Source organism: Piliocolobus tephrosceles, unplaced genomic scaffold, assembly GCF_002776525.5.
Source record: "Piliocolobus tephrosceles isolate RC106 unplaced genomic scaffold, ASM277652v3 unscaffolded_37117, whole genome shotgun sequence".
NCBI lineage: Eukaryota > Metazoa > Chordata > Mammalia > Primates > Cercopithecidae > Piliocolobus > Piliocolobus tephrosceles.
In genome coordinates this window covers 3,539-17,007 of record NW_022321107.1, presented here as the reverse complement: position 1 = coordinate 17,007, position 13,469 = coordinate 3,539, and the positions used below count along the sequence as shown (strand labels likewise).

The 13,469-nt window shown below is 49.1% G+C and overlaps 1 pseudogene across 1 annotated transcript; it reads left to right on the top strand.

Moving 5' to 3' along the window:
• Positions 1–6: 6 nt before the first annotated feature.
• Positions 7–2,172, top strand: LOC113222982 (annotated as a pseudogene). The gene is made up of 3 exons (XR_003308577.1): positions 7–160; positions 469–579; positions 1,555–2,172. The product of XR_003308577.1 is annotated as a tubulin beta-2A chain-like (transcript).
• Positions 2,173–13,469: the final 11,297 nt, after the last annotated feature.

Sequence of the window (13,469 nt, the reverse complement as noted above, 5' to 3'; positions counted from 1 at the left end):
TTAGTGACATTCAGGATGCAGAGCCATGGTGTGGTTCTTGTTTCATTTCAGTTTTGGGAGGTCATCAGCGATGAGCATGGGATCGACCCCACAGGCAGTTACCATGGAGACAGTGACTTGCAGCTGGAGAGAATCAACGTGTACTACAATGAGGCTGCTGGTGAGTAGCGGGATGTGTGTGCCCAGGAATCCTTGCTTTCCATGATGTGGGAGATGAAATGTCCTAGGAACATGCACGTGACAAAGGCATGCTTCTTGCATATTCATTTCAAATGCCAACTGCTGGAAAAACACGCTTTATGGTTTCCTAAGAGTCCTGCCTGTTTGCCACAGTTAAGCACACTCAGGACCTCCTTTTTCTTAAAAGCAGAAAATCTCCTGTTCTCCTTTTGTCTCAGATGCTGGAGTTGAATGCTGCTGTGAGTCCATCCCTAAGCACAGGTCTGAGTCAGTTCTCGTTTCCTACAGGTAACAAATACGTACCTCGGGCCATCCTGGTGGATCTGGAGCCTGGCACCATGGACTCCGTCAGGTCTGGACCCTTCGGCCAGATCTTCAGGCCAGACAACTTCGTGTTTGGTACGTAGTCACGATCACTGGGAACTGGCCAAATGACACCTTCTTCCCAACAGCCCTGCAGAGCACAGTTCTTAGTGTTCAGTGCCGAGGTGACACTGTGTCCACGGCAGCCCTGAGTCCTGGCCTAGCTCCACGCAGTCCGTGGGCGGTCATGGCTCACAGATCAACGCCAGCCTGCAGAGGGCTGCCGCAGCCCTTCCGTTGCAGAGCAGCCTCAGACTGGAAGGAAGAAAGAGCACGGAAAAGCTTCAAGCCAGGCTTCATAGGCTATAGGCAACTTCAAAGGACTTCAAAGAGTCAGGGGCCAAAAGCACAGGTTATGGCCAGAGCTAGACAGATGCCGAGGCCACCTTCTCTCCTGGTCACACTGCCTTCACCTTGCCTGTTTAATTGTACTTGAGTATAAAGAGAATGCCTGTTAAAAATGTATGTATTTGAGAACCAATTAAGTTTTCTAACCCTACCCTCTTCCTCAATCAGTGGCCTCAGATTTGCTAAACTTCTAACTTTATTATGATCCCGAGTGTTTTTGAGAGTCACTGACATACAAAAATATTTCCAGCCAGGTGAGGTGGCTCACGCCTGTAATCCCAGCACTTTGGGAGGCCAAGGTGGGTAAATCACCTGAGGTCAGGAGTTTGGGACCAGCCTGGCCAACATGGTGAAACCCTGTCTCTACTAACAATATAAAAATCAGCTGGGCATGGTCGCAGGTGCCTGTAATCCCAGCTACCAGGGAGGATGAGGCAGGAGAATTGCTTGAACCTGGGAGGCAGAGGTTGCAGTGAGCTAAGATGGCAATGCTGCACTCCAGCCTGGAGGACAGAGCACGACTCCGTCTCAAAAAACAAAAACAAAAAAGAAAAAGAAAAATATTTCTTTAGGTAAAAGAAGAGTATTCAAAAGGGAAGAATCTGCCAGTCTAAGACCAGTCCTACCTTCTCCTCCGTAGTCAAAATGACATGTTTTAGGCAGGCCAGAGCAGAGCTGGGAATAACTGGGCCAGAGGGAGCCGAGCTGGTTGACTCAGTCCTGGATGTGGTGAGGAAGGAGTCAGAGAGCTGTGACTGTCTCCAGGGCTTCCAGCTGACCCACTCTCTGGGGGGCGGCACCGGGTCCGGGATGGGCACCCTGCTCATCAGCAAGATCCGGGAAGAGTACCCAGACCGCATCATGAACACCTTCAGCGTCATGCCCTCACCCAAGGTGTCAGACACGGTGGTGGAGCCCTACAACGCCACCCTCTCTGTCCACCAGCTGGTGGAAAACACAGATGAAACCTACTCCATTGATAACGAGGCCCTGTACGACATCTGCTTCCGCACCCTGAAGCTGACCACCCCCACCTACGGGGACCTCAACCACCTGGTGTCGGCCACCATGAGCGGGGTCACCACCTGCCTGCGCTTCCCGGGCCAGCTGAACGCAGACCTGTGCAAGCTGGCGGTGAACATGGTGCCCTTCCCGCGCCTGCACTTCTTCATGCCCGGCTTCGCGCCCCTCACCAGCCGGGGCAGCCAGCAGTACTGCGCGCTCACGGTGCCCGAGCTCACCCAGCAGATGACATGCCCTTGCCTAGCATCCATACACTGAGAGGAGAGGGGCGGGGGAAGTGAAATGTTTTGCAGCAGCTGCACAAAGAACCAGGACAGCTTCCTGTGAGTCACCAGTGTGATGAGGCTCTCCAGTGGTGACATAATCAGACCTGCATCTTCCCAGCCTTCAAACAAGAACAACTAGATGAGTGAGGGCATCTCTGGCCTTTGCATTCAGTTCTGAATCCAGTGCCTCTCTAGATTACAAAGGATTTAAAATCCTGCTTCATGGTGGGTCCAGAGAGGGACTGGAAATGCTTAGCTAGTGAGGAGAGCACTGCTGCAGCATGAAAATGACAGGAATCTGAATGGCAGCTGCAGAAGACAGACATGTCAGCTAAGGGGACACAGCAGGACCAATGGCTGAAGGCCACTTTCAGTAGATACAAGGACTTTCCCATCAAACTTCTTTGTAGCAGACACTGTTGGACCCGCTCTGTGCCTCTGGCCATGGTTTTTCTCAGACCTGCGATGGCTTCTTACAGAAAACAACTGGGACCTGCCCCAGGGCTCATTTGTGCAGCAAGGTAAACCCGTTTGGAAGGAGGCCCCATTTACTGACAGACTGGAGGCTAAACAGCGAGTTCTCCTCCCCTCAGGTGGGGCAGCGAAGAGTGCAGTTCTGCGTCTTCTCTGACAGATGCCCCTGGGTTGAACCCTTCCCACCTGCAGCAGTAACCTGTTCTGAGGCAGCCCCTTGGCTTCCTTCTCTTTCCTGGCTCTGTTCCCTACAGCACTTCCAGCGCTTCCCAGGACAGACACTGCCCTCATCAACTTCCACTCAGATCCTAGCCGCAGGGTGTGCTTTGGGGCACCTGACCTACATCACTCATCAAAGAAGAAATCGTGTACTAGTTTGCTATTGTAACAGGTTACCACAAAGTCAGCAGCTTAACACACCACCTCACAGTTTCCGTTGCCCTGGTCGGGAGTCCAGCAGGGCTGGGAGGGCTGCACTCATCGGGAGCTCAGGGGCCTCTCCCATGCTTGCTCACATGCTCAGCAGGGTCCAGGTCGTCAGGGTCATAGGCCGAGGTTCCTGTTTTCTTGCTGGCTTTGACCAGAGGCTGCTTCCTGCTCCTAAGGGCTGCCTTCTGTTCCCTGCCACATGGCCCTCTCCATAGCAGGCTAGCTGATCTGTCAAGGTCGTCAGGAGAGGGTCTCTACTGCTTCCAAACTCGAATATCCTTTCTGTCAAAGTGTGGAGAAATCCTCTTCTTCAAAAGGGCTCATGTAATTAGGGGAGGCCAATGAGATCATCTCTCTATCTTAAGGTCTTGGAAACTTAACTGCATCTGGAAAATCCTGTCACAGCAGTACCTAGATTTATGCTTGACTGAACAACCGGAAAAAGGTGAGTGTTGTAAAACAAAAATACAATTCTAAGGCCCCCCAGCCATCTGAATGGAACCCTCCTCTCAGCCAAGGTCATTCAAAGTTAACCTGAAAAACTAATTCAAGCAATGATGGGAACTGGGAGGTTGACATGTCTCTCTACATTCCCTCTTCCCTTTTGGAATTGCTGATAGAACAGACTCTTAAGTCTGATGAGAAATATTTACAATCTATTCTCTCTGAAGCCAGCTACCTGAAGGCTTCATCTGCATGGTAAAACCTTGGTCTCCGCAACCCCTTATCATAACCCAGGCATTCCTTTCTGTTGATAACTCTTTCAACCAATTGTCAGAAAATCTTTGAATCTATCTATGACTTGGAAGCCCCCTTCCCTCCAGTTGTCCTGCCCTTCCAGACCAAACCAATGTATATGTTATATGTTATTGATTGATGCCTTGTGTGTCCCTAAAATGTATAAAAGCAAACTGGACCCTGATCACCTTGGTTACATGTTCTCAAGACCTCCTGAGGATGGTATCATGGGCCATTAGTCACTCATATTTGGCTCAGAATAAACCTCTTCGAATATTTTACAGAGTTTGACTCGTTTTACCAACAATATATACCATGAGCCAGGTGAATCTTGGGCCACCTTAGAGCCCTGCCTACCCCAGAGTGGAAACAGCACAGCCTCTGGAACAAGATGCACCTGTGTTCCTAAAGTAAGTTATGTTTTTTACTTCCTAGTTATATGGCCTTAGGCAAGGATTTTAATCTCTCTGAGCCATAACTTCTTTGTCCAAAACACGATGATCATGGTCACCACTTCACAAGGGTATTATGAGGATTAAATGAAATGCACATGTAAATTACTTGTCACGTGTGTGCAATAACTAGCTCTGTAGGAGCACCTTGTCAAGGGAGGTGTTCAAGGATAGGCTATATAACTTCCTGTCAGGGATTCTGCAAAGATAAACCATGATAATTTTGGAATATCTTTTAATTTTTTTTTTTCGAGACCGAGTCTCGCTCTGTCAGGCTGGAGAGAAGTGGCGTGAACTCGGCTCACTGCAAGCTCCGCCTCCCAGGTTCACGCTATTTTCCTGACTCAGCCTCCCGAGTAGCTGGGACTACAGGCACCCGCCACCATGCCAGGCTAATTTTTTGTATTTTTAGTGGAGACAGCGTTTCAATGTGTTAGCCAGGATGGTCTCGATTTCCTGACCTCATGATCCACCCACCTCGGCCTTCCAAAGTGCTGGGATTACAGGTGTGAGTCACTGAACCCGGCCAGAATATCTTTTAATTTTTAAATCTACAATCTTTAGGTTCTTTACAACCAGGAAAAGTCTTTGGCTCCATGTAAACATTCTTGAAAGAGCTTTTCATCAGAAAAAGGGCTTCATTGATTGGTATTAAAGTATTTCCTTGGGGCCAGGTGCAGTGGCTCACACCTGAAATCCCAGCACTTTGGGAGACTGAGGCAGGAGGATTACTTGAGCTCAGGAGTTTGAGACTGGCCTGGCAACATAGTGAGTAAAATGTTCTTGTATTGGCTCGAACCCCGAGAGTGCGCCAACAGGCAACACAAGGCAGTTTGGAGCCACACACTGTTTTAATGAGTGCCTGGGTGCAGGCAGGCTGAGGCCTAAAATGTCCTCAGCACCAAATGAGGACAGGGCAGGGGTTTTATAGTCTCCTGTAAACAAGAATTGAGTCAGTCTGACGTAACTGCTATGTGGTACCCGGATAGCTTCTCTCTGTCTTCCAGGGATACGTGTCTTCCAGCCAGCTCTCTTCCGGCTTCTGCTATCTTGCTGACACACACTCGGGCACAGGGGGCCTTGCACCTTGGGACTGGGCCTGAGAAGGGAGGAGTTATTCATTCCCTTAAGTTTTTAGGCCTTGGGGAGAACCTTTCAGTGAGACCTCCTCTCTACAAAAACTAAAAATGGAAGTATTGGCCAGTTGTGGTGGCTTTGCATCTATAATCCCAGGTACTTGGGAGGCTGAGGCAGGAGGATCACTTGAGCCCAGGAGCCCAAAATTGCAGTAATCCATGATCATGGCACCACGCTTCTTCCTGGATAACAGAGCAGGGCACTGTCTCTTTTAAAATAATAATAATAATAATAGGCCGGGCGCCATGGCTCACGGCTGTAATCCCGGCACTTTGGGAGGCCAAGGTGGGCAGATCATCTGAGGTCAGGAGTTCAAGACCAGCCTGGCCAATATGGTGAAACCCCGTCTCTACTAAAAATACAAAATTAGCCGGGTGTGGTGGCGCATGCCTGTAATCCCAGCTACTAGGGAGGCTGAGGCAGGAGAATCGCTTGAACCCAGGAGGTGGAGGTTGCAGTGAGTCGAGATCAATCCATTGCCCTCCAGCCTGGACAACAAGAGTGAAACTCCATCTGAAAAAAAAAAAAAATGTGTCCTTAGAGTACAGAATGTAAGGGGGTGGAGCCTGTTTGCCCAATATGGTGGGAGGAAAGTGAGAGGTACAAAAGAACTCTAAATCAAAGAAAATGACCAAGGTGAGTCTCAATCATTGTAGAGGTTCATTTTGCCAAGGCTGAAGACACGCTCGGGGGGGGATAAAGAACACAAAACCATGGGAACCTCTGTGACCTGCGCTTTTTCCAAAAAGGGTCTGGAGACGTCAATATTGAAAGGAGAAAGAGTGGCGGTGGGGGAAAGAGGAAACAAAAAATGGGTGGGCAGATAAAAGGAGAGCAGTTGCATTCTTTTGAGACTTTGATCAGCTTTCACTGAATGCACATTTTACATCTGAAAGGAGGAGGTAGAAGGCCAGTCAATTATGCATTTGTCTCAGTGAATCTGCAGTTTTACATTAGATAAAGTAATCACAGGGTACAGGAAGCAGCCAAACATGCATTTGTCTCTAGTGAGTGGAGGGAGGATTTAGTCCTGTCTTTGTCCTTTACCTATGAAGATGAGCTGTGAATTCACATCGTCAGGGTGAAATTCAACAGAACTGTTTTAGGCTAAAGATCTAGGGACCTACATGGAATTTTCTGTTCCATGTGGAAGGTCCCCTTGGGAGGTTTGCGGCCTTCTATCTTTGTAGCTATCTACTTAGGAACAGAAGGAAGGCAGTCTTTGCATGACTCAGTTCCCAAGCTTTTCCCTTTGACTTAACGAGTTTGGGGCCCTGAGATTTCTATCTTCCTTTCACAGAACAAAAAGGAGATGTAACCACCCTTACTTACAGTGTCACTGAGGACGAGTCTGGATCAGTAAGCTAAATTTACAACTGCAGGTAGCTACAATGGAAATTTCTGTCTCAGGCTAGGCTCAGAGTACCAGCAACCTAGGTTTCTCTGAGTCAGCCCTGCAGGGCAGAGGTCTCCTTGTAACCCATCTCTGACATAGACATCCTAGTCTCTTCGTCCTGCTTCCCCATCAAGGCCTTTCAGCCAGATCTGAGATTGTGTCACAGATTCTGATTCTTGCATTAATCTCTGGTCATTTTTAGCAGCTCATTTGCTGACTCAGCTCTGGAGCCGCTCAGCCTCTGTCCTCACTCCATCGTCTCATCCTCAGCCTGGGCGTTCCCCACCATGGATGGCCTCAGCCTATGCTGTTTTCTTTTTTTTTTTTTTTTTTTTTTTGAGGCGGAGTCTCACTCTGTCGCCCGGACTGGGGTGCAGTGGCCGGATCTCAGCTCACTGCAAGCTCTGCCTCCCAGGTTTATGCCATTCTCCTGCCTCAGCCTCCAGAGTAGCTGGGACTACAGGCGCCCGCCACCTCGCCCGGCTAGTTTTTGTATTTTTTTAGTAGAGACGGGGTTTCATCGTGTTAGCCAGGATGGTCTCGATCTCCTGACCTCGTGATCCGCCCGTCTCGGCCTCCCAAAGTGCTGGGATTACAGGCTTGAGCCACCGCGCCCGGCCTGCCTATGCTGTTTTCAGTTTCATTTCTGGAAGGTCAGTGTGATGTTGTGAAGTGTATGTTCAAACTCGTTTTTTGGCATACAACTCCTAAAATCCTTAAAGTCTCCAAAGTGATGTCTTTTTATGCTAATGAGTCAGCTGGTGGCTGGCAGTCCCTAGGTAGCTTCAGGACGGGGCTGGTCACCGGAAAGACCAAGGCATGATCAGAGGGTTGGGACTTTCAGCCCTATCCCCCAACTTCCCTGGAAAGGAGAGGGCCTGAAGGTTAAGTTGATCACCAGTGACTAATGATTTAATCAATCAGGCCTACATAATGAAGCCTCCATAAAAAACTAACCCAAAAGGACTGGGTTTGGAGACCTTTAGGTAACTGAACATACAGAGGCTACTGGGGGTGGGGCATGTCCTGGGAGGGCATGGACCCGTTGCCCATACCTCACTCTAGGCACCACTTCATCTGTCACCTTTGTAATCCTTTATAATAAACCAAGAAACGTAGGTAAGTATTTCCCTGAGTTCTGTGAGCTGCTCTGGCAAATTAATGGAACCCAAGGAGGAGACCCTGGAATCCCGGATTTATAGCCAGTTGGTGAGGCACAGTCTGGCACTTGCAGTTGGCATCTGAAGGTGGTGGGGAGAGCCTGGGGGACTGAGCCCTCACCCTGTGGGATTGACACTATCTGCAGGTAGACGGTGTCAGAATGGAACGGAAGTTGAGGCCACCCAGCTGGTGTCTGCTGCAGAATCGATTTCCTGCTTGGTGTACAGGGAAATACCCCTACACATTGGGTCACAGAAATCTTCTGTGTTGGGAGTTGTGCCGTGAGAACAGAGAAAAAACAATTGGTGGTTTTTCACTCATAGAGTCAGTATTGGCCTCTCAATGAGATCCACAATGCCTCATTAATTACAAAACTATCCAACCTTAAACGGCATCTGTAAATTATGTCAGTATGCAAGTATTCATGAGTTAGCAAATTTTGAATTTTGAAAGACCAAGTACATAGAAATATCCAGTTGTACATTGCCTCTCTATCCTACCATGCACCCTAACTCTCCCCTCTTCCCCTAACCCATGTACAGCAACCAAGTTGCTCGTGGCCTGTGAGGCCCCTGAGGGTCAGTAAGGGGCATGACTGCCCACAACCCCTGACCACCTACCCGATTTCCTCCCAAGGAAACTGTGCATAAAAGGAGCACCTCCCCTTCCCCTTTCCACATTCGCTGCTCTGTTAAATTGCGCTCAGAGGGTGTTTCTCCTGCATATTTGTCTGCATCTTCCTTAATCTCCTTCTTTCTTTCAGTTATTAAAAAAATTCTGGGCGGGCGCAGTCGCTCACACCTGTAAGTCCAGCACTTTGGGAGGCCGAGCCGGGAGGATACTTGAGGTCAGGAGTTTGAGATCAGCCTGGCCAACATGGTAAAACCCTGTCTCTACTAAAAATACAAAAGTTAGCCAGGCGTGGTGGCACACGCCTATAGGCCCAGCTAGTTGGGAGGCTGGGGCAGGAGAATCGCTTGAACCGGGGAGGCGGAGGTTGCAATGAGCTGAGATTGAGCTATTGTACTCCAGCCCGGGGGTCACAGCAAGACTCGGTCTCAAAAAAATAATTCTACTCATTTCTTCATAACCAGAAAATGATACTAAAAGTGGGTGATGAATGGAGCCAGCTCGAGCTCTGGAGGTCGCTGGCACTCTTTTGGAGGAACGGTCTCATAGCATATTAAACATGTTTCATTTCCTATTTTAGCTTGTTACATTAATTACAATTGATACATTACAATATAAAAGTTGAGTTGCCTTTGACTAATTGACATGATATATTCTGTAGACATTTAAATAAACATTCATTTTACTATTGCAATTTTCCTTTCTTATTTTGGAGTCATCAGTCCCCTTATACCCCCCACACCCCAATTCTGATCTCAAACGTTTTCTTAGGTCTGGAAAACTAATTAGCACTGTGCTTGTGGTGACTAATGGTTAAAACTGACCACGCCGGGCAAACTTGAGGTAATGGAAGGAACAAATGTTCTTCCTAATTAAGAAGAGACACAGAATATATACATTGGCAGCCAGCCATCGGTGGCATTTCATTAACACTAGCAACAAAATGTGGTGGCATCAAAAAGTAAATTCAACAAAATTAGCCCAGCCCCCCATTAAAATGTTCCCTATTGTTATTTTTGTACTACAGGGCTGTTAGGCGAAGGCAGAGGTTGCAGTGAGCCCAAATCGCACCACTGCACTCCAGCCTGGGTGACAGACCAAGATTACACCTCTCAAAAAAAAGAAAAAGTACTTCGATATTCTCTTATAGCTACAAAAAAAAAAAAAAAAAAAAAAAAAGGCACGTCCTATTTTGAGCGCATTTCCCGCCTGGTATTTCATGAATTTGTGGGAATGGTTGTTGCTCCCGCTGCAAAGGCTGTCCGATCTTGACACAGAGGCTCAGGCCGCCCCGGCGACGGGTAGGGAGGGGCGCTGGCGGCCTCCAGGCGGAACCCGGGTCTTAGAGCGCGACGGGGCGGGGCTGGCAGGGCCTCCAGGGGGCGCAGCCCCGCCCTCCCTCTGCGCCGCAGGCCCCGCACCCCAGTGCCTCTCCCGCCCGCAGGAGGCCCCGCCCCGCCCCGCCCCGCCGTGCCGCGCTCTCACTGCGGGGAGGGGGCGAAGCTCAGCCTTTGCCGAACCGCCGTTTGCCTAGATCGTGAAATGGAGCGGGTCGCGCGCCCCGGCGCTCCTGTAGGAAGAAGGCAGCGTGGTGGCCCCACCCCGAGTCCCTGGCCGCCCAGAGCCGGCGAAGGGTGAAGAAACCTGGGTCCAGAACTAGGTGGTCAGGGAGTCAGGCAGTAGGAAGCCACGGAGCCGGCTCTCCCGGGTGCCTCGCGCCTCCCGGCGCCGCCCAGCGCCCTCTGCCCTGGAAGGTGCAGAGGGGGCAGAGGGACCCTGACCTGCAGACTCTCGGGGTCTGGGTGGGGGCAAGAGCGTTCCGATGGCGCCTCGGCTTGCGCTTAGAGATCCTGCGCTCGCTCACTCTGCGGCGCCAGCCCCGGGATTAGGGGCGAGGAGTGTAGTGCGGAGCTGTGTACGGAAGAGCGTGCGGCTGGAGGAGACCGCAGTCTCGCCGCAAGGGAGCCTCGTAAGTGGCTCTGGAATTGAGTCCTGATTCATGAAGAAGAGCTCCAGGGATGGAGGGGAAGGAGGGAGAAAAAAAAGGAGGGAAGGAAGGGGGAGAGGACGGGATTAACCAGTTATAATAGCTAATATTTATATAACACTGGGGCAGGTGGTATTGTAAGTGCTTTCACATATTCATTCAGGCTTTATCACAACCCCAGGAAGCGGGTACTGTTATTACTATCACTTTACAGATGAGGCAACTAAGGCAGAGCGAGTTTAAGTAACTTGCTGAGGTCACGCAGCTAAGAAGTGACAGAGTGAGGATTCGCACCCAGTCCATCGACTCTAGGCCCTGTGCTCCTCAACAGTCAGGGAGCACGGCAGGAGGGCACTGAAGTAGGGGACATTTATTCCAGTCCTCTAAACGGCCTTAGTCACGGGAAGCAGAGATCAGTTTGCTCAGATAATTCAGTATGGTCTGGACACCTCAGATTACGGGGACGATGATAGTTGGGAGTAGGTTACATATTTTTGAGAATTTGTGAGATTATGTGTAAGTCATAGCATAAGAAGATATAGTATTTCTTCTTTTTTTTTTTGAGATGGAGTCTCGCTCTGTCGCCCAGGCTGGAGTGCAGTGGCCGGATCTCAGCTCACTGCAAGCTCCACCTTCCGGGTTTACGCCATTCTCCTGCCTCAGCCTCCCAAGTAGCTGGGACTACAGGCGCCCGCCAACGCGCCCGGCTAGTTTTTTGTATTTTTTAGTAGAGACGGGGTTTCACCGTGTTAGCCAGGATGGTCTCGATCTCCCGACCTCGTGATCCGCCCATCTCGGCCTCCCAAAGTGCTGGGATTACAGGCTTGAGCCACCGCGCCCAGCTATTTCTTCATTCTTAATGTTGAAGGCAAAAAAAAAAAAAAAAAAAAAAAAAAGTTATAAAGGAACAAAAACATCTAAACAGCCCATGAATAGGAAAAGCAAAAAGGAATATAATACATCAAGCATTAAAAAAAATCTCGAGAACAGTGGAAAGATACACTTGTACTCTTTAGTACTTTCTAAGTGTTTCTAATTTTATAATCAGACAATATGTATATAAGATATATGTATATATAATTGCTGTGTACATTGTATGTATTTTTTTTTTTTTTAATTTTGGGGGTATAGCTTAATGAGAATTTGACATCAAGAATGACATCTTTGAGACCAGCCTGGCCAACATGACGAAACCCTGTCTCTACTGAAAATACAAAAATTAACCGGGCATGGTCGTGCACGCCTGTAATCCCATACTCCAGAGGATCGCTTGAGCCCGGGGGGCAGAGGTTGCAGTGAGCCGAGATCATGCCACTGCACTCCAGCCTGGGTGACAGAGACTCCATTTCAAAAGAAAAAAAAAAAGACATCTTCAGTTTTGAAAGGCCCCAGATTGACACTTGTAATATGAATGTCACATTCTGGGACATGGCCCATCCCAGAAAGTGGCTAAAAAAACTTCTATATATTTACTCTGTATTATTATAGTCATCTGAAAAAAAAAGTGTAAACTTTAGTGGGGTTGATATTTTAAAATTAAATTTAATTGGAGTTCAGACTGTTTTATTTTAGGTAACGTTTTGAAAAGGTTACATCCCCTTATATGCTTTGAACAAAATTCTTCCATCTTCATAAAGAGATGCTTTTATTTAAAAAATAGCAGACAGGGGCTACACTGGATGAGTTTCATGGGAAAGAAGTTGGAGTGGAGAATGCGGCTAGTTCCCTGGGCCTGCTCTGAGGGCACAAACAGGATGCAAGACTGTTCCATACGAATTTGGACAATTGTGTTGCTGGGATGCTCCTTGGGTTTTCATCGTTCTGCAGAGGAAACTGGTGTTTTTGAAATTCCAAGAGTCTCTTACTTGGACCAACTAAATCTGTCTCAACTAGATCATAACTGTCACCCTTAGAGATGGCATCAATGAACAGTAATGATATCATCACAACACATATTCACAGGGTACTTTTCACTAGAACATTCTTGCCAGGACTCTTCTTTTTGGGCCCTCTGAAGCAGGAGGCAGGAAGGGCAGGCAGAAGGGTAAGAGATTATGTCCTTCTGTAAAAGACAGATGTGGCTCTGCCTCCTACCAGGAACCCATTCTCTAGTCTGAATTTTGTCATTACACCTGCCCCTCCCTTCCCCTCATCCCCCCCCTCCCCCGCGCCCCGCCGCGCCAATGATGCCTTGTAGGTAGGGGTGGCTCAGACACTGCGTGGCATCCCGTCTAAAGCAGGAAGTGACTTGAGGCTGGAGGAGGTTGGTCCCCTTCCCTTCCCCATCCCCGGCCCACCCAACAGCCAGTGGAGCTGCTCCTCTTTAGACACCGAAAAATGGATGAAAGGGGAGAGATTGTTCCTTAAAAGCCTATTCTAGGGAAGGGGAGAATGAGCAGGCTCCATTTCGTCCTGTTATCTGCATCGGTGCTGTACAAGGTCGAGTTGCTTAGTGACGGCAAGGTGGGGTTGGGGAGATCGACACTGGCGGGGAGGGAGGGGAGAACAGGAACTCACAGCCTCAGATGAGTCACCTTAGGCAGGGCAGGCATTATTTAAAACTCCGCATGTGAGTTTCTCTGATTATATACTAACACACATCACGGGCGGCGCCGAGGGAGGAGGGCGCCAGAGAGAAGTAGGCTGGGCGTGAGCTGCCAGGCAGAAGGCTGACTTGGGCAGAACATTCACTGCCAGCCATCCAGAGCAGACAGGTGCCTGGCCTGCGCCCGTGAGCCCTGCCATGGGTTTATTTTCTGTGCGCTCTGATGTCCAGTTCACAGACAGTGCCTCTCAGCTTCCCAATGTAAGAAAAACCCATCTCCATTCTTCAGATATGGTGAGAGAAGCTCAGAGAGGTGCAGTGACTTGCTGGAGGACTGAGC